The sequence below is a fragment of the Dendrobates tinctorius genome, unplaced genomic scaffold (genome assembly GCF_039654945.1).
Source record: "Dendrobates tinctorius isolate UK_male_01 unplaced genomic scaffold, ASM3965494v1 ptg000263l, whole genome shotgun sequence".
NCBI classification, from domain to species: Eukaryota; Metazoa; Chordata; class Amphibia; order Anura; family Dendrobatidae; genus Dendrobates; species Dendrobates tinctorius.
The window spans coordinates 825,251-846,361 of record NW_027361930.1 but is presented as its reverse complement, the minus strand read 5'-3'; the positions used below and the strand labels follow the sequence as shown (position 1 = coordinate 846,361).

The window sequence follows — 21,111 nt, the reverse complement described above, 5'->3', positions numbered from 1 at the left end:
GTTGTATTGGTGTGGCATTGTTTAACCAACACATTGGTAGGTCACCAAGTTGGAAGGACAGTCTACTTACACACATTGGTAGGTCACTGAATTGGTAGGGCATAGTTTACTTTCAAACATTGGTAGGGCACTGAATTGGTAGGGCATAGTTTACTTTCACACACTGGTCAAGCATTGTTTGCTTTAATACATATCACTAATTTTTAGTGAACTGTACGATTACTAACAGCCATAACATTATGGTTCAAACTTGGGGGGGGGGGGGGGGGGAATCATAAAAATAAATGGCTTTCACATCCTGATGTACCTGAGTTTTTTTTCCACTAAACACTAAAAATTGATGGCAGGATTTTTGCCTTCACTTATTGCTTTCTACAGGTGAAAAAAAACGCTGAAAAAACGCTGATCTGACATGTTGCAGTTTGCAAAAACACAGCAGTTTAAAAAAACAAGTGTGTGCATGAGATTTCTGAAATCTCGTAGCTTTTGCTGGTACTGTGAAAGGCATCTTTAAAATTTGCATAAAAACTCAGCAAAAACGCAACAGCCTAACATAGTACCATAGTTATTAAGGTTGAAGGGAGACTTTAAGTCCATCTAGTTCAACCCATACCCTATCCTAACCTTCCCTAACATGTTGATCCAGAGGAAGGCAAAAAAAACCCATGAGGCAAACAAGTAAGCTTCACATTGGGGAAAAAAATTCCTTCCCGACTCCACATACGGCAATCAGACTAGCTCCCTGGATCAACGCAATATTAAGGAAACTAGTGTATGTACCCTGTAATATTATACTTTTCAAGAAAGGCATCCAGTCCCTTCTTAAATTTTATTAGGGAGATCAAATGGTGGTAAATAGGCAGTATTTATACTACATGTGCATTTATTCCTTTACTTTTACTACTATATCAATACCATGCCAATTGTGCCTTGACCTCGGTTTTCACATCTTTCTACCAGGCTTTGTACCCACTCTTCAGAACAATTAATGCCGTGCTCAGTGGGGGAGGACGCAGTCTACAGCAGTGCTTATCCATTAGAAGCACTAGGCAGTTTCCTGATGGAAGTTGTATTAGTGACTTCATAGGAAAACCATGCAGTCTCCGGTTGTCACATAGCAACCTCTGTTGTGACAGAAGAAATTTCGGACAAAGGCAGAAAGTAGCCGGCTCAGCTTTAGTGTGCCAGCACTGGGGGATTTACCTTCTGATTCAGACCACGCGTCATTGAGGCCTATTTATACAGGGTGACACCATAGCTGACAGACACTTATCTCCTTATCAGACATCTGGATGGATTTTACATTGACAAGTGTGTAAATAAAATATTTCTAGAAAAATCACATTCTGAGGTCAGAACTTATGCAAAGATAATTGGCGCTACATAGACGCTACTACTTATTCCCTTCCCACAGTAGCAGTCTGTCACCGAAGACTTGAGCAGGGAGTTCCTAACTGTAAACAAAGAAGTTCTTCAGCAGCTGCAGTATATAGTATACAGTTCTGTATCCCTGCCACGCAGTTGCATACAAGCACAGGTTCATATCGGGCACACTAACGTATTGATCCAGAGGAAGGCAAAATCTTCCAAAGCCAATTGCCCCATGTTAGGAAAAAAAAAAATTCCTCCTCGACTCCACATATGGCTATCAAAATGGAATAACGTCCTATCTCCAGGAATCTAGTACATATGACCTGTAATGTTATACTTTTCAAGAATGGCATCCTTATTCCTTTTCTCACTGTTCGTACAGTTATGTTGTGTTGATTAAACCTTCCTTACTCTAGATGTAGAAGATGTTTCCTTGCCATAGTTACAGGCCTAAGTGTAAAAAAAAAAGAATTAGAAAGATCTGTGTACATCCATATATTTTGACACTATAAATAGATCACCCTCAACCCTACTTTGTTAGAAAAATGAATAATCCCAAGCGTGATACCTGTCTCGGCACTGCCATCATTCGTTGACATGGCTGCATCAGCCATAAAAAGGTAGATGGCACTACAGTGTTGAGCCTAGTGCTTGGCCGTGCCGGCTATAGACATGGCGTTACCAAAGCCATGTCAACAAAGACCAGCGGGGAGCAGCAGAGAAGCGAGGTTAGGGCACCAGTGAGTAATTAGGATTATATTTTCATATAAATGAAGCTCCTTCAATACAAAGACCCTTGTGGTACCCCACTGGTACTTGTGACCCAATCGTAACGTGTTCCATCAACAACTACTCTCAAAGTCAAGTTACACTGGATGAAAACTTCTCTCACACTTGGCTACAGCACATGGGACATTATGCCATGAGTAATTGTCCAAACTATCAATCCCTCAAGCCAAATGTTTGGGCTGCGCTGAATATGGCTACAAACGATGAAACTGCATACTTTAGGCTATGTTCATGTCCCAACTGTGATGTTCGCTTAGAGTTAATGCCCTGAAAAGCTCCAGATGTACACGCCAAGCATATTCCAAAGGTTCTACACAAGAGGAAAGTATATCAATACTGTACATACAGATTTGACTACATCTGGCTTATAGACCAGCCACATATTTCAGATTTTATTTTGCTTCCTAATTGACTGTGTAATGCTCTAACCCTTGTCCGAGGAGAATTGATGTCTGGCTAATTTTCTCTCCATTTGTAAAAGCGGCCCTTTATGCCAGAACTTCACAATATACCGCATGTCTTCTCGAAAAAAGTCACATCACAGTGCTGGAACCCAATGTTACAGACGCTTGTACACTGGGGCTTTGCCAAAGCTTCTGCAATGATTGGCATGTTGTTAACGCCCAACAGCAGCTGAAACCATCAATGGAAACCACACTGTAATCTCGCCAACACAGCACGTGCCAATGTGGTAATTTACTACTGTACACTACATCATTATGGTGTCTAGGAGTTCCTCCATAAACTGTGTTGTCATTTGAGAGTTTCCAGCTAATCTGATCTACAATTAGAGGGACACATTTTTTTTTTTTACAACAAAAGAGAGCAAGTGAGTAACAGTTGGGGTCTATCTGCACAGACGCACCGGCATCACGAAATGACCGCCGATTGGTAAACTTTTACCGATCAGCAGTCGTTTGCATGCCTGTTTACAGTGGCAGACCATTGCTAATGATGCACAAAGAGCAATCTACACTAGACCGCTCAGTGCACATAGGCTGCCATTGATGGTCCCCTTTACCCAGTATGATACACCACCGAGAATGATCATCTTTTATGCAAATCGTGAATGGGACATTTTTAACAATGCTCCTGTTGGCTGAGTGTCCACTAGGTCAGTACGCTTACATTGGGAGTTATTTGTGGTATACACATTAACCTTACCATAGGCCACCTTTGACCAAAAGGGTGTTCCTCTGGCCTCTGTCCGGCCGGTATGCATCTACTCACTGATTACGGTAGTCAAATATGGAACTCTTCCCTAAACTAAAAGCAGTGTGCACCTATCCTTAGACACGGGTCAAGAGGTTAGACCACCACAGATAAGTCTCTCAGGATCTAAAAGCATGGCGGGATTTGCTTTACTTACAAACAGTATGGACATGAGACAAGATTCCTCTTTATCTGCAAACATTCACACCAAGGAGGACTTTTCCCAAGAATATGGGTGTATTGTAATTACCAGGGTAGGGGAATACCAGCTACTATGGGACCAGGCAATTAAGAGCGATATTCTTCACTCATACAGTGGATGTAAAAAATATACACACCCCTGTTAAAATGCCAGGTTTTTGCGATTTTTTAAAAAAACACCTACCAAAAAGAAACATTTCAGAACTTTCTCCACCTTTAATGTCACAGTCATTGATAAATAAACTGAAGTCATTTTAAGGGAGGAAAATAAAATCAACAAAATTAAAATAACACCCTCTTACAACTGGCTGTGTTAAGAAGTAGCCAATCATATGTAAACGCGTGTTAAATAGTCATTACACATCATTTACAGTGATTCTGATTAACCCCACTGTGCTGCACATAAAGCACCTCTAGAGATCACGTATGTCGGAATGGGCGTTCCTTTTCTCAATATTTCTGTACTGTGACATTATGTATTCAATATGAGACATCTGTGCGTGTTATGGCTCAATATCATGGTGTACATTATCCTGTACTGCGACATCACTACTTGTATACTAGTTTTAGTGCCTTGCTCTAAGCATCAGACAGTGATTACGCTTGTGCTGTGATATTGCTGTGTGCATTATCCGTGTACTGTGAGGTCACAGTGATAATTACTCACTAATGCAGGAGTCTCAAACTCGGCAGAGTATATGGGCCGCAAAAAAAAATTAAGCTGGTGGGCCGCATTCCTTTCAAACTTAATACAGTACAAAATTATTTTTGTATGCATGGCTGGGCTCATCCCCCTTGTATGCACGGCTGGGCTCATCCCCCCCTTATATGCACGGCTGGGCTCATCCCCCCTTATATGCACGGCTGGGCTCATCCCCCCCTTATATGCACGGCTGGGCTCATCCCCCCCTTATATGCACGGCTGGGCTCATCCCCCCCTTATATGCACGGCTGGGCTCATCCCCCCCTTATATGCACGGCTGGGCTCAACCCCCCCCTTGTATGCACGGCTGGGCTCATACCCCCTTGTATGCACGGCTGGGCTCATCCCCCCCTTGTATGCACGGCTGGGCTCATCCCCCCCTTGTATGCACGGCTGGGCTCATCCCCCCCCTTGTATGCACGGCTGGGCTCATCCCCCCCCTTGTATGCACGGCTGGGCTCATCCCCCCCTTGTATGCACGGCTGGGCTCATCCCCCCCTTGTATGCACGGCTGGGCTCATCCCCCCCTTGTATGCACGGCTGGGCTCATCCCCCCCTTGTATGCACGGCTGGGCTCATCCCCCCCTTGTATGCACGGCTGGGCTCATCCCCCCCTTGTATGCACGGCTGGGCTCATCCCCCCCTTGTATGCACGGCTGGGCTCATCCCCCCCTTGTATGCATGGCTGGGCTCATCCCCCCCTTGTATGCACGGCTGGGCTCATCCTCATCCTCCCCGCCCCCCTTCTGGGCTCATTGTCATCCCCCCTCCCCCTGGGCTCATTCTCATCCTCCCCCCTTGCATGCATGGCTGGGCAGCGGCTCACCTGTGTCCTCGCGCGGTCCCTGCATGTTGTTTACTGCTCCAGGCCCCGGTATTTTCTTCCTGTGTGAGCGGTCACGTGGTACCGCTCATTAAGGTCATGAATATGGATGCCACACCTATGGGAGTGGAGTGGCGTCCATATTCATTACTGTAATGAGCGGAACCACGTGACCGCTCACACAGGAAGAATATACCAGCGCCGGAGACTATCAGAGCTTCAGGCACCGCTGGAGGAGGTGAGTATGATGTCTTCAAGAGGGGAGGGGAGGAGAGGGGAGGGTCCAACCCTGGACTTATTAAAATAAATACGGCCCTGAGCGTGAGACATGTGGTGCACCGCGGGCCGCAGATGCCTGCCTCAGGGGCCGCGTGTTTGAGACCTCTGCACTAATGTGATATACCTGCGTCAATTCACACAGTACTGGGACATCACTGTAGTACTAAAGTGATGTCACTGCTATTTATCCTACCATTGTTATATCACTGTGCATTATCCGAGTTGAAACATCACTGTGTGCATTATTCCTGCATGGTGATGTCACTATACTATATTCCACTATTGTGCTATCACAGTGCTAAATACCCCACTATTGTGATATTACTGCGTGTATTAACCCAGTACTGGGACATGACTGTGTGCATTAGTCCTGCACAGTGATGTCATTATGCCAATTATCCCATTATCATATCACTTTGTGAATTATCCCTGTACTGTGACATCTTTATGTACATTATCGGTGCTGTAACTTCACTGTGTGCAATATTCCACTGTTGTGACATGACTGTGTGCATTAACCCAATACTTTGAAGAAAAAAAACAATAGAATTATACATTTTCAATGTTCTGAAATTGCTGTTGAAGGTGGTTATGGTGGAATAAGACCCCTTCCACATTTGCTATGGGGGCCTATACTTATTTGCTATGGCCCTTTCCAGTGTCTCAAGATGTGAAACTCCCCTCACAGACATTTTTTGTTAAGAATGTTTCGCCTTTTAGCATTTAAACATTAGATGCTTGTGTCCAGCTTTAGCTAATTTTACTGATATTTTAAAGGAGGTACTGACAAACTACTTGTGTGACATATAAGTGTGATGTAGAAGGGCGGTGAGCCTCCCGTAATTCCTGAATATTGTATCTCTGCGTCTGGTGAAGTGGCTGTGCTTGATCATCTATAACTGCGATAGTTTGTGAAGTTTTATGTTACAATGACAGAGGTCTGCCTTGATATACCACAATAGGTCTTAGAAAGTAACAAGTTCAATTTGCAAGCTATCTACCCTCTCTCGATGTGGGGGAGGGTAAGCTTTTAAATGCATTCAGTCTGGCTTGCATTATCCCATCAAAGAAACATTCATACATTTCCTTAGAATATGCTTAATTCAGCCAACTCTTCCAGAGTTACTCATCCCTAAAGTAACTGGCGTTTATGATCTTATATTACAATGGATTGCCTACAGCTTGTGTAAGAGCAGATCAGTGATATAAAAAAAGCATTCAGATCTCTTAATTTGTGATTTACAAAAAATCCTTTGCATTTTTATAGTCTTATGAGACAGACGATCATTACATGTTAACAACAACCAAGTAGTTTCCATACACCACAAAAGGCAAATGTCCCCACCTTTCTGGTATGCGCAGCTTAGGGAAGGCAAGTAGCATCAGTAATCTCTTACAAGTCAAAGTCCAAGGTTCAGAAAAAGCAAGAGGTACATACAGATACTATAGTAAGTTAACGACAATAAAAAACATGATAAAATGTAATTAATCACACTTCATGTAGTATCACAAAAATAAAACCGCTATCCTCCACCACACAGCGTGGTGTAAGAACATTCAAGGATATCATTGGGAGTAAAATCGTAACAGCTAAAGACAGCAATCTTCAAGATGTGTTTAAGGATCCCAAATCAATAGGATATGAATTCCACATTTAAAGAAGGATTCCAATCTCCAATGTTTATGACATGTCCTAAACGTAGGACTCTGTCTTGTGCCGCTGTGTATGCAGAGGTGGCCGAGTATACATGACCACTTTTTAATTCAGGGATGGAGCCTTATTCTTGAGATAAGTGCTGGTCCCAAAGGTTGGATGGTATTTTGGACTTTCTGTGGATATGTCAGAAAAGTTACAGATAGAAAGAGCCCTTTAAATCTTGGACATACATTGCAAAAATGGCAATAATGTGATTTTTTTTGAGGGGGTGAATTATTATCTGTAACATTCCTCAACATGCAGGGTTCGGGAATTGAAAACCAAACTGCTGACTCCCCTATTTTTCCACACTTCACCTCTTCATAAATAGCTCATGTCTAATAACTAGTAAAAATCTAATTTACTACAGTAAAATAAAAAAATAAGAGGCTTAGATTAATTAATAAACGTGATCCAAACATTTTTGGAGAACTAACCACAGATCTTTTCTAGATGTAGACTTGTACAAATCCTTCTGTCTCTCCTTGTAAACCCAGACTCGATGTCGAGATCAAGGCTCTGTGGAGGTGCCATATATCACTCCCAGGATTCCTTGTTCTTTTTATTGACGTTGGGTCAGTGTTTGGGGTCATGCTCCTGCTGCAGAAAACACTTGGGAGACTCAAGATGCCTCCGTAATGGTATTACATGATGGATTAGTATCTGCCTGTATTTCTCAGCACTGAGACACCGAATCTCCAGCTACATTTGCTGAAATCCAGCCCTGTAATCACAAGGTACTTCCACCATTGCTGCAGACACTCATTATTGTGTTGCTTTCCAGCTCTGGCAAAAAAGCTACCACCACCAATATTTCACATTTTCACTCCTGCTACCATCTTTCTGTACACCAATTCCTATATTTCCTATAGTCAAGTCACTTGGTCCTGTTTCCAAGGCAAAGGTATGTGTCTGTGTCTCAATTTTTCCATAGACCACTTCTAGCAAGAAGTCTCTAGTCCAGTGTTCCCCAACTCTGGTCCTCAAGAGCCACCAACAGGTCATGCTTTCAGGATTTTCTCAGTATTGCACAGGTGTTTGAATTCGTGCCGGTCCAGGTGATTCAATTATCACCTGTGCAATACTAAGGAAATCCTGAAAACATGACCTGTTGATGGCTCGAAGACCGGAGATGGGGAACACTGCTCTAAACAGTTGATGGGTGTAGCTGGGTCCCACTGGTTGTGGCCATCTCTGAGCTGATGAGACTGCTGAACAATTTAAAAGGGAAGGGCAAGCCCAGACTAGCGTTTTCCCCACATCTGCGAAAATCGGTCCGATTATGCTGAGTACACTCTGATATGACACACTCTGATCAGACTTCATTCAGTCTGTCTGTGAAAATCGGATGTCATCGGAGAGCAGTCCGATGCTTTCCATGGACATACAGACCTGAAATGGCAAATGCCATCTGATTATCAGAGGCTAATCTTGCATACTGTGATTTTGTCCTTGGGCCGACTTGGTCTGAGGAAAGAAATAAAAATCGGATGTGTGCACAGCCCCATAGAACAACATGGGAAAAACGACAGATAGCACTCATCCGAGTTACACAGACATTTGAACAAGCCCTAGGAGTAAGCATAAAGGGTATTTCATCTGCTGAACTCAGGCTAGTTTCACACTAGTGTTTCTGCCGTCTGCGCATGGCCGCCGATAAGCCCCGTCCCCTGCCGCGCCCCTTCCTGGCATCACCGCCTATTATCGCACATGGCCGCATGCGATCTGCGCACCCCATCTTTAATATAGGGTACGCAGACTGTGTGCTGCCCGTGCGCTAGTAGGATTTTTGAGTGCGCTGAGCACTTTTGTCGGTGCGCCGAACGCAGCATGTTGCATTTGGGCGCGCTCGGCGCACCTTCAAAAGTGTGCAGCGCACTCAAAAATCCTACTAGCGCATGGTCAGCTCACAGTCTGCGCACTCTATATTAAAGATAGGGTGCGCAGATATCATGCGGCCATGTGCGATAATAGGCTGTGATGTCAGGAGGGGGTGCGGCAGGGGGCGGGGCTTATCGGCAGCCGTGCGTAGACGGCAGAAACACTGGTGTGAAACTAGCCTAAGATTCCTTGGCCGACAGTCCTCAACTTTGCCTTCAATGCTGAGAAATACAGGCGGATACATATCCATCATCCAATACCATCAGAGCGGAGTCTGATTTGATTGGCTACAAAGTTATTCTTTAGCAGGACAATGGCCCCAAACATCCAGACTATGTCATTAAGAAATGTTAGGGACGGCGGAACGCACTAAATATAAAATAACGTAAAGTGCGTTCGCCGCCCGGGGTCCACCGTGCAGAAGGTGTTAACACTGCTGCTAGGTAATGGCGGATGAACAATATGGCGGTATTACGCACGCGGGTTGAACGCCACCCAGGTGCGCTGAGCAATCTCTGTTTACTCACAGAGATGCCTTAAGTGAAAAACACAAAAAGGCTGAGCCTGTTAGCGTCACAGGTCTCAGAGAAGTGCACGCACGGTATTGGTCACAGGAGCTGAGCTCCAAGGCAGAGGGTCTGCGTCCGTCTAGACCTACCGTACGTGTGGCATTGCAACTGCGGACGCCAAGAGGGGCTGCAGACTGCAGCGTGGCGACAATCACTGCCGCTAGTCGACAATGCCCGGAAGCAGGCGCACTGTCGGACGCTAGCACTGTGGAGGATGCTGTAGTGGCTTGTAGCTTGCCACTGGCTGGCGCTGATCCTATAGCTAAGTCCCTATACACACTCGTCATATCAGAGGGAGGGAATCTTAATGAGTCATTCGCAGGTTCATGGATCCATCACCATTCACACAGTAGCAACTAGAGACTATACTAGCAAATGGCCGAGCGGCCATGTGAACCTTTTATAGCCAGGACCTTCCGGAAGCTTCCAGATCCCTGAGATGGACGAATCAGATCTGTAGAAGGACCTGGACATGTGGCTCCCGATCTCCAATGGGAGATCGTCTCGTGAGCATGCTCAGTGGAGCAACAGAAGGACTTCGCCTCTGGAGCGATTTGCTGCTGAGCAGCCTGCATTGCCATTGCTGACCCAAAGGTGGTAGCAATAGCCAGCCCCACACAGCAGGTCTGGGCAGAGCGTCTGGGAAGCCGGGATTGCTGAGCAATCTCCTCTGCGGTCGAAAGACAATGGGAGACCGCAGAATGTGAGGCTCTGGATTCCTGTTGAACCGCTGCAGGAACCTGACGCCTAACAAAGAAATATCTTCAGCGTAAAGAAGAACAAGGAGTCCTAGAAGTGATGATATGGCCCCCACAGATCTCACCATTATAGAGTTTGTCTGGGATTACATAAACAAACAAAAAGATTTGAGCTAATCTGAAAACACAGATCTGTGGTTAGTTCTCCGAGATGTTTAAAATAACCTCTTTGACAAGTTTCTTCCAAAACTGAATTCAAGTGTACCTCAAGTATTGATGATCTTTGGAAAACAAAGGGTGGCAACACCAAATATTTATGCGATTTTGATTTCTCCTATGTTCATTCACTTTGTGTTTTGTTAATTGATAAACGATTAACATTTATATATCTGAAAGCTTCTTAGTGTGCAGCATTTCTTCCACACCTGCCTAAAGTTTTTGCACAATACTGTATACTATTCCCTTTTATTTGGAAGTCGACACATTTCTACCCCACATTTGTACTAACATATGAAGACACTAGAGATGTGGGTTTAACAGTCTAAAAACCACATAATAAACTAGCACAATACGGAAATTCATTAATACCCATTCATTAGTGCAGCACATCTGGAATATTACTGCACTGAGCCCAATGATGGGCAGCATCCAACATCTGCCATAGGAAGAACTGCATTGATTTTAAAGAACAATAACAAGATGAACGATAGCAGACATACGGAAATGTCAAACAGATCAAGGGCTAGAGTAATTTCTATTTTGGTAAATTGATAGTGCACGCATTAATATGTTAAAGATAACTCAGGTAAGCATAGAGGTTTTCATGGGATCTTCATATATGGAAACAGAGGTCCTAGATTTCGTAATGCACAATAATGATTTTTTAGGGGGCCCATAATACTAACGATATTGTAGATCACATAGTGACCCCTTACATCAAACTATAAGGGGACACAAACAGATATACTCATGAACGGAGCAATCAGATGTCTTTGTGAAAAAAGCTGGAGCCAAAGACAGGATCAGATTCCGTCCCATGCCATCTGGAAAAACTTTCATAAAGAATAATATGCATGCGCCACTAAACTTCCCTATTAATAAACATGTCTCATTATGTCAGCATTTTGGGTGCCGTTTACAAAAAGTGCAGAGCAGTGTGACAATAATTTGATTGTAGTAGGTATTGAACTAGAATTGCTCAACTCTTCTCCGCCCTTCCTTCTTTCTTTATCAATGTCCTGTCCTGTCATTGTCCACGCTTAATTGTAGTTATATAAGAAGTGAACTCTTCAGTGTTGAGTTACTCATCATTACTGATTATTAAGTCAAGCTAAGCAATATTGCTTGCTTATACTTTGAATTTTATGTCATTCTGTCATTTTATTTATGGAAAAAGTGTAATAAAAATCCATGGGCAGGACATAAATTTTCCCAAGAATCTGCCTCCAGAGCTTATTGTAAATGAAAGGGGGTGTTACCAGCGAGAGACATGTCAATCAGGAGAACAAAGTGTAAGTTATTACATTTCTCACACTGGTAGCTCCTCCTTTCATTTAAAACAAGCTCCGGAGGCAAATCATCAGTGAGATCTGCAGTGGGTATAAAAAGTATTCAGACCCCTTTAAATTTTTCACTCTTTGTTTCATTGCAGCCATTTGTAAATTCAAAAAAAAAGTTCATTTTTTTTCTCATTAATGTACAATGTGACCCTGTCTTGATGGAAAAAAACAGAAATGTAGAAATTTTTGCCAATTTATTAAAAAAGAAAAAAAATATCACATGGTCATAAGTATTCAGACCCTTTGCTCAGACACTCATATTTAAGTCACATGCTGTCCATTTCCTTGTGATCCTCCTTGAGATGGTTCTACTCCTTCATTGGAGTCCAGCTGTGTTTAATTAAACTAATAGGACTTGGTTTGTGAAGGCACACACCTGTCTATATAAGAGCTCACAGTGCATGTCAGACAAAATGAGAATCATGAGTTTAAAAGAAATGGGCAAGGAGCTCAGAGTCAGAATTGTGGCAAGGCCCACATCTGGCCAAGGTTAGAAAAACTTTCTGCAGTACTCAAGGATCCTAAGTGCACAGTGGCCTGCATAATCCTTAAATTGAAGACACATGAAGAACTCCCAGACTATGAGAGATAAGATTCTCTGGTCTGATGAGATGAAGCTAGACCTTTTGGTGATAATTCTAAGCGGTATGTGTGGAGAAAACCAGGCACTGCTCATCACCTGCTCAATACAATCCCAACAGTGAAACATGGTGGTGACAGCATCATGCTATGGGGGTGATTTTCAGCCGCAGGGACAGGACGACTGATTGAAATTGAAGGAAACATTAAAGCGGCCAAGTACAGATATCCTGGATGAAAACCTTTTGCAGAGTGCTCTGGACCTCAGACTTGGCCGAAGGTTCATCTTCCAACAAGACAATGACCCTAAGCACACAGCTAAAATAACAAAGGAGTGGCTTCAGAACAACTCTGTGACCATTATTGACTGGCCCAGCCAGAGCCCTGACCCAAACCCACTTGAGCATCTCAGAAGAGACTTGAAAATGGCTGTCCACCAACGTTCACCATCCAACCTGATGGAACTGGAGAAGATCTCCAATGAAGAATGGCAGAGGATCCCCCAAATCCAGGTGTGGAAAACTTGTTGCATCATTCCCAAGAAGACTCATGGCTGTACTAGCTCAAAAGGGTGCTTCTACTCAATACTGAGCAAAGGTCTGAAAACTTATGACCATCACTGATTATAGCTACCAGTGTTTCAACAACGATTCTGCATTTATAAAATCCCCATATATGAAAAAATGGGAATCGGTTTTGAATTTTTCTGTTACCCCAGATGTTTGGGAACAGACCATGTCGCTAACCTATTCTGCTACCATGTCTATGGCTCTCCATGAGTCCTACTTTAAAATCATATCAAGATGGTACTATTCGCCATCTCGTCTAGCTTTTATCAACCCTACCATCTCCCCTCTCTGTTGGAGGGATTGCGGGCATCATAGTAGCCTTTCCCAATTATTTTGGTTTTTTCCACGTCTTTGGCATTTTTGGGACGACATCTCCTCTCTTATTTCTCATATTTTAAATCAATCAGATTTTTCACTGACTCCTCAGTTCGTCCTGCTCTCGTTGGATACAAGTCGTTTGAATCCTTCTGTTAGGAAATTGGTTATTCATTTACTTTTGGTTTCTAAAAATGAAATTGCGTTTTATTGGAAATCCACTCGAGTGCCCTCTTCACTCGATATTATTGCAAAGCTGACTTTACATAAGTCATATGAGCAAAAATTGGCGTTGCTGAATGGCTGTCTTCCTTCCTTTATAAAGAAATGGTCTCGCTGGCTGGAAATGTTCCATGAGTTATTATTATTTATAGTCTGGTTGTGTTTTTTTATTTTTTCTTTCATGTGTCATGAATGCCTCATGATATTGCATTTATGTATGCTCTGTTATAAAATGTTAATAAAATTGTTTGGAAAAGAAAACTTATGACCATGTGATAATTCAGTTTTTCTTTTTTAATAAATTTGCAAAAGTTTCTACATTTCTGTTTTTTTCAGTCAAGATGGGGTGCAGAGTGAACATTAATATGAAAAAATGAACTTTTTTGAATTTACCAAATGGCTGCAATGAAAAAAAGAGTGAAAAATTTAAAGGGGTCTGAATACTTTCCGTACCCACTGTATGTCCTGCCCATAGAGCTTAACAGTTCATTTACACATTAAGAAAAAAGTCTAGTATAGTAAGTTGATCCCATTGACATATTCCCATTAAGGGCTCATACTCACATGCGAGAAACTCGGACGAGTCTCGCACATCAATACCCGGCACTGCCGCCGGCACTCGGATCGGAGAGTTGAGCTGCATGTATTTCTATGCAGATGAACGCTCCGCTCCCGAGTGCGGGCGGCAGTGCCGGGTATTGACGGGCAAGACTCGTCCGAGTTTCTTGCATGTGAGTATGAGCCCTAAGGCCTATTTTACACTGAGCGATGATCCATCAGATTCTAATAGTAACAACCACTGTTCACGATAACTGCAACATGTGAACAGGTTCAGCAATATATAAATATAGTATCATAAATGGTAGATGGAGGCTTCAAACAGAAATTTTGCTTTGGGTCCCAAATGCTTTATGGTTCACCTATTGAAACAATATCTGCAAGAAAAAGCAGAAAAAAACAACTTACTAATAATCACACTAGATGAGTGAAATTAGAAAAAAATCTGACCTCCTTCCAAATGTCAAGAAAACACTCTAAGACCCCCAAGGCCTGTTTCACACATCCGTCTGTGACCATCAGTCAAAATCCGCCGTTTTGCAAAAAAAACGGATCCGCCATTTTGCTTGGTGGATCCGTTTTTTTCCCCATTGAGTTGCATTACCGGCGGATCTTGACGGATGGCCATCTGTTGGATCCGTTCTTTTGCGGATCCGCCAAATACATGCCCGGACGGACCATGCAACGTTTTTTTGTGCTGCAGGATCCGCATTTTATAGTGCGCATGCCCAGGGGAAAAATCAGCCGGAAATTTAACCCTGAAATCATTTCTGGCGGCCGGAAAAATTCAGTCTCTGTCTCTCTCTCTCTCTCCTTTCCCGGGCTACGGTTCCTTTAAAATTCTTCCTTCATCGGATCCGTTAAAAAAACGGTCCGGTGGCATCCGTTGTCATCAGTACAGCAACGGATCCGCTTTCCGCCATTTTGGCGGATTTAAACTGATGCTAAAAACTGATGTGTGAAAGACTTCTCAAGACTATACATTTGCCACGTATATCTGAGGGCATCAATCGTGGTAGATAAATGAATATCATATCCCATTAATTAGCAATCCTGCCCACCAGACATGACTTTCAGTTGCGCAGTGTAGTTCAGTGCCATGTGCAGAACAAGAAGTTTTGCATGGGACAAATACTAAGAGTTCACCAAGTACCAAGTTTAGTGCCATGGTGTCAGCTGCCTCATACAAGTATTATACCAAGCACAGAATATGACACAGCCCAGGAGCAAAATCACAGATAACAGGTAAGAGGTGGCACCTTGGTGAGATGCTCAGCACTAAGAAATTGGTTTAGAACATGTGCCCATGGAGCCAGACTGAGTGCCCACTGCCAGATCCAAGTCTGCAGACTAGATACCTAATGTAGGTAAAGTAGAGCACGTGCCCATGGAGCCAGCCTGAGTGCCTGCTGCCAGATCCAAGTCTGTACACTAGATACCTGATGTAGGTAAAGAAGTAGAGCATGTGCCCATGGAGCCAGACTGATTGCCCGCTGCCAGATCCAAGTCTGTACACTAGATACCTGATGTAGGTAAAGAAGTAGAGCATGTGCCCATGGAGCCAGACTGAGTGCCCGCTGCCAGATCCAAATCTGTACACTAGATACCGGATGTAGGTAGTGCATGCGCCCATGGAGCCAGCCTGTGTGCCCGCTGCCAGATCAAAGTCTGTACACTAGATACCTGATGTAGGTAAAGAAGTAGAGCATGTGCCCATGGAGCCAGACTGAGAGCCCGCTGCCAGATCCAAATCTGTACACTAGATACCGGATGTAGGTAGTGCATGCGCCCATGGAGCCAGCCTGCGTGCCCGCTGCCAGATCAAAGTCTGTAGGCTAGATACCTGATGTAGGTAAAGAAGTAGAGCATGTGCCCATGGAGCCAGCCTGAGTGCCCGCTGTCAGATCCAAGTCTGTACACTAGATACCGGATGTAGGTAGTGCATGCGCCCATGGAGCCAGCCTGTGTGCCCGCTGTCAGATCCAAGTCTGTACACTAGATACCGGATGTAGGTAAAGAAGTAGAGCATGTGCCCATGGAGCCAGCCTGAGTGCCCGCTGCCAGATCCAAGTCTGCAGACTAGATACCTAAAGTGGGTAGAGCATGTGCCCATGGAGCCAGCCTGAGTGCACACTGCCAGATCCAAGTCTGCAGACTAGATACCTAATGTGGGTAGAGCATGTGCCCATGGAGCCAGCCTGAGTGCCCGCTGCCAGATCCAAGTCTGTAGACTAGATACCTGATGTAGGTAGAGCATGTGCCCATGGAGCCAGCCTGAGTGCCCGCTGCCAGATCAAAGTCTGCAGACTAGATACCTGATGTAGGTAGAGCATGTGCCCATGGAGCCAGCCTGAGTGCCCGCTGCCAGATCCAAGTCTGTAGACTAGATACCTGATGTAGGTAGAGCATGTGCCCATGGAGCCAGCCTGAGTGCCCGCTGCCAGATCAAAGTCTGCAGACTAGATACCTGATGTAGGTAGAGCATGTGCCCATGGAGCCAGCCTGAGTGCCCGCTGCCAGATCCAAGTCTGCAGACTAGATACCTGATGTAGGTAGTGCATGCGCCCATGGAGCCAGCCTGAGTGCCCGCTGCCAGATCCAAGTCTGTAGACTAGATACCTGATGTAGGTAGAGCATGTACCCATGGAGCCAGCCTGAGTGCCCGCTGCCAGATCCAAGTCTGCAGACTAGATACCTGATGTAGGTAGTGCATGCGCCCATGGAGCCAGCCTGAGTGCCCGCTGCCAGATCCAAGTCTGTAGACTAGATACCTGATGTAGGTAGAGCATGTGCCCATGGAGCCAGCCTGAGTGCCCGCTGCCAGATCCAAGTCTGCAGACTAGATACCTGATGTAGGTAGTGCATGCGCCCATGGAGCCAGCCTGAGTGCCCGCTGCCAGATCCAAGTCTGTAGACTAGATACCTGATGTAGGTAGAGCATGTGCCCATGGAGCCAGCCTGAGTGCCCGCTGCCAGATCCAAGTCTGCAGACTAGATACCTGATGTAGGTAGTGCATGCGCCCATGGAGCCAGCCTGAGTGCCCGCTGCCAGAACCAAGTCTGTAGACTAGATACCTGATGTAGGTAGAGCATGTGCCCATGGAGCCAGCCTGAGTGCCCGCTGCCAGAACCAAGTCTGTAGACTAGATACCTGATGTAGGTAGAGCATGTGCCCATGGAGCCAGCCTGAGTGCCCGCTGCCAGAACCAAGTCTGTAGACTAGATACCTGATGTAGGTAGAGCATGTGCCCATGGAGCCAGCCTGCGTGCCCGCTGCCAGATCCAAGTCTGTAGACTAGATACCTGATGTAGGTAGAGCATGTGCCCATGGAGCCAGCCTGAGTGCCCGCTGCCAGATCCAAGTCTGTAGACTAGATACCTGATGTAGGTAGAGCATGTGCCCATGGAGCCAGCCTGTGTGCCCGCTGCCAGATGTTAGTAGGAAGAAGCCCATGTGCCAGGCTGAATAGGATGGGATGCATAATACTCACAGTGGGGGGTCTGTCCCAGAGCCCAGGTGCAGGCGGCCATGAGAGCTACCTGGTGCGGAGTGCTGACCCGCTGGCATGGGCACACATCTGACTATACCCTGCAATGGAATTGCACCTCACCCACATAACAATAACGGTGTCCAACCCTATACCAGGTGCATTACCAGTCCCGCTGCCCCCCATAATCTCCGGGCAGCAGTAGCGCAGGGAACTCCCCGGGCATCAGAGGAGGCGGCCATAACTCCTAACGAGCGTCTGGAAGTGTTCGGAGATGTCACTCACCTGTATCCGGTCCCGGGCAGGCAGCCCCTGTCAGCTCCGGTCCCCCCCACCCCCCGACATCATGTCCTATCTCCGCCGTTCTCTGGCTCTATGTGAACGAGCTTGCGCGTACACAGTCCGGAGCTGCCAGGCACGGGGGCGAGAGATGTCAGCGGCGCGCTCATTGGCCATTGGGAAGAGGGGCTGCAGTGAGATCCATCCTGTGATTGGTCGATGGGCGGGGCTCTGGTGCAGTGAGCGGTGAGCAGTGCTGGGGGTCTCTTCATTGAGACGGTGACGTCCAGCATCCTCATCTGAGGCGTCACTGTGTGATGTATGCCACCGGGTGCCAGCTGCTGCCCGCAGCTCCACGGAGGGCACAGTGCTCCGGTTATCATATGCTTCATATAATGGGCCATCAGTTGTGAAAGGCATCAGGAGATGGATGGAAAATCACTAAGGGTATGTGTGAAGCGATGGCCGAGGGACCACCACAATGCAGGGAGTCTATGGTACACAAGATGAGGTGCAATCAACAAAGGGTTAATTTATTTACAGGCAAGGAATGCAGTGTTAGGAAAGTGTAAACAGGGGTATGCAATGACATAAAACAATTTACAAAAGTGATATTCTCTAGGCTCTAGCTGGGCCGTACAAATGGCACGGTGCACCAACTATTACAGATCAGTGTATTCTTTCAAAAGGCAAACAATACAATAAAGTACAGTATGCTGCTTCTCTAACTATAGCCTGACTGGCCGCTGCTACTACGGCCACACGGCTACCGTGCTCTGTCTATTGCAGCCTATCCTAAGCCCTAAACATGTGCGCACATGGGGTTAACACTCATGGTGAAGTTGGTGCCCTTCCTGGGGGCCCCCTGCAGTTCTCTGCAAGATGATGCAAAGTCCTCCCTGGCAGCTCTGTGCAACGTGGTCCTGTCCTTTTGTGAAGATCCCGAGCCTGTTCCTAGAAACAGTGAGCTCCCTCTTCTGAATTCCTTCCTTGTAGAACTTCGTGGCTCCTCGCAGTATCACAGGAAAACCACCTTTGTTATCCCCAGAAGGGTATACACAATCCACAAGTTCAGTCAGTTCTAAGCTGCACATTTTTCTCCTCACATCAGTCTCCTGCAGACTCCCAGCTCCAAACACTCTCTGGGAAAAACAGCCCCTCCCCTCTCCATAGCTGGAAGAGCAAACCAAAGCAGACTTTTGAAGGGTAGAATAGAATGTACTATCGCATCAGCCAAGGGGGTGCTGTCTCTTAAAGGGGCAGCGTGTCTCTGCTGTCCATAGCAATATAAGCCCCTTACATGCCTCTCTACTTAAAGATGGTCATCCTCGGCCATCACAGCATCAAGGTTGTAGTGAAATGAAGAAACTTGCAAAGTGGGAACAGCACCTATAGAGGAGGCAACAAAATTGGTAAAACAGACAGAGAACACTGTTCTACGTATTGGACTGGTAGAACCCCTGCAGTAGACCTCTGGGAGCTCCGGAGCTCTTGACTATCTTCCAGAGGAACACTTGCTACAGGAGTTGTAGTAGGTTCTTTTCAGAATTCGTCGTCACGTGGCGGTAGTGGTACATCCAGAAGATTACCTTCTCTGTGCGCCTGAGGACCCCCCACGGTGTCAGGGCTGGTCTCCCATTCATCATTGATTTCATTAGCAGGCAAGACAGGTTCAGGAAATGGGGCAGCGCCTTCAGGCGGCAATGGTACAGAACGGGCCTCAGACCGGCATGGCCGCAGCATATTTCTGTGGAGCACTCTAGGAGCGGACGCCCCATTCTCAACCTGCACCTTGTAGCATACACTCGCTCGATGACTTTGTAAGGCTGTACTTCCCATCTCTCGCTTAGTTTATCCTTGGGGCGTATCTCCCTGACTAATACTCGGTCCCCTGGCCAGAGTGGTATCTCTTGAATCAGTTTACGGCCCGTATGTTCTTTGTCCTGTAGCTGCTGACTCACCAACCACCGAATTATTTGCAGTCGTTTCCGATGTTCTTTCACCCATGAAGTAACGCCTCGCTCCATCAGCTCCTCTGGCTGTTCCAACTTCAATTCAATGATCTCTCGTCCAGCTCTTCCAAACAGCAGAAGATAGTGGGTGTAACCCGTGGTGGAATGGAACCGATTATTGTAGGTCCAGACCAACTCTGACAGGAAATCTGGCCAGCATGCCTTCTTGTCCTCTTCCAACATCCTCAGCATTTGAAGTAAGGTTCGGTTGAAGCGTTCACATGCTCCGTTGCCTTGAGGATGGAAAGGGGTGGTCCAGGACCGCTCGATGTCGTACAAACGATACAGTTCTTCCATCACCTTGGCTTGGAAACTTGCACCTTGGTCAGAGTGGATGCGCTTTGGGCACCCATACACTCTGATGAAGTCTTGACAGATGGCCCTTGCCGCCGACTCGGCAGTCTGATCTCTAGTCGGGGTGACTACCGCGAACTTGGAGAAATGGTCGGTCATCACCAAACAGTACTGTGGACCCTGGGCTGAGTGTCCCACTAGGAGATAGTCAATCATCAAGACTTCTAGCAGTTCCTTAGTATGTATGGTCTGGATGGGTGCCCTTTGTTCAGTACTCTTAATGAGGTCGCATACCTGACATTGCCGGCAAACCTAAACTACCATGGACTCCAACCGAGGGCAGTACACGTGCCGCTGTAACCACTGGTAGGTCTTTCTGGACCCAAAGTGAGCTCAGAATTCGTGGGCATCTTTAGCCACTTCTTGGGCCATTCCTTCTGGGATGACCACCTTCCACCTTACTTCAGTATCTTTCGGCTGTTGCCTCTTGCAATATAGCACCGATTCTCGCACCTCCTGCCTATCCCACTGGTGTAAGACACTCTTCATCTCAGCGTCCAGACTATCTCTCTCTTGTTTGCCTGGCTTCCGCTTCTGCGCTACCCAGCATTTCATCTGTCACTGCCATCCGTCTTCATCTTGAACATTTTCCCACTCTTCATTGGTTCTCCCCAGAGATCGGGGTAGTGCGCAGGCCTCCCTACTTGACTGGACCGCAACCACTGGGGTCTTGAACTTACGGAAGTCTGGGGTTTCTTCCTCTTCAAGGTGTTCATCGAGATCCCCCACTAAAGTTTCCACCGTCACTCGTGACAGGCCATCGGCATTTGCATTTTCAGTAGCAGAGCGATAACGGATAGTAAAGTCAAACTTGGCCAGGCGAGCCACCCACCGTTATTCTAAGGCCCCAAATTTAGCATTCTCAAGGTGGTCCAGGGGATTATTGTTCATTCGAACTTGAACCTTGGTCCCTGCCAGGAAGCCCGCAAACGTCTCTGTCATGGCCCACACGAG

At 45.9% G+C, this 21,111-nt stretch overlaps 1 protein-coding gene across 5 annotated transcripts in view; it reads right to left on the bottom strand.

Moving 5' to 3' along the window:
- The window catches only part of TPST1 (tyrosylprotein sulfotransferase 1), a 182,630-nt gene that overhangs the window by 117,254 nt on the left and 44,265 nt on the right, over positions 1 to 21,111 (bottom strand). The window contains exon 1 of one of the 5 annotated variants that reach the window (XM_073558933.1): positions 17,798 to 17,959. The exons of 1 other annotated variant lie outside the window; for it this stretch is intronic. The gene's annotated coding sequence lies outside the window, so the exon portion shown is untranslated. 3 more of the 5 variants (XM_073558929.1, XM_073558930.1, XM_073558931.1) reach the window with 3 other exon arrangements.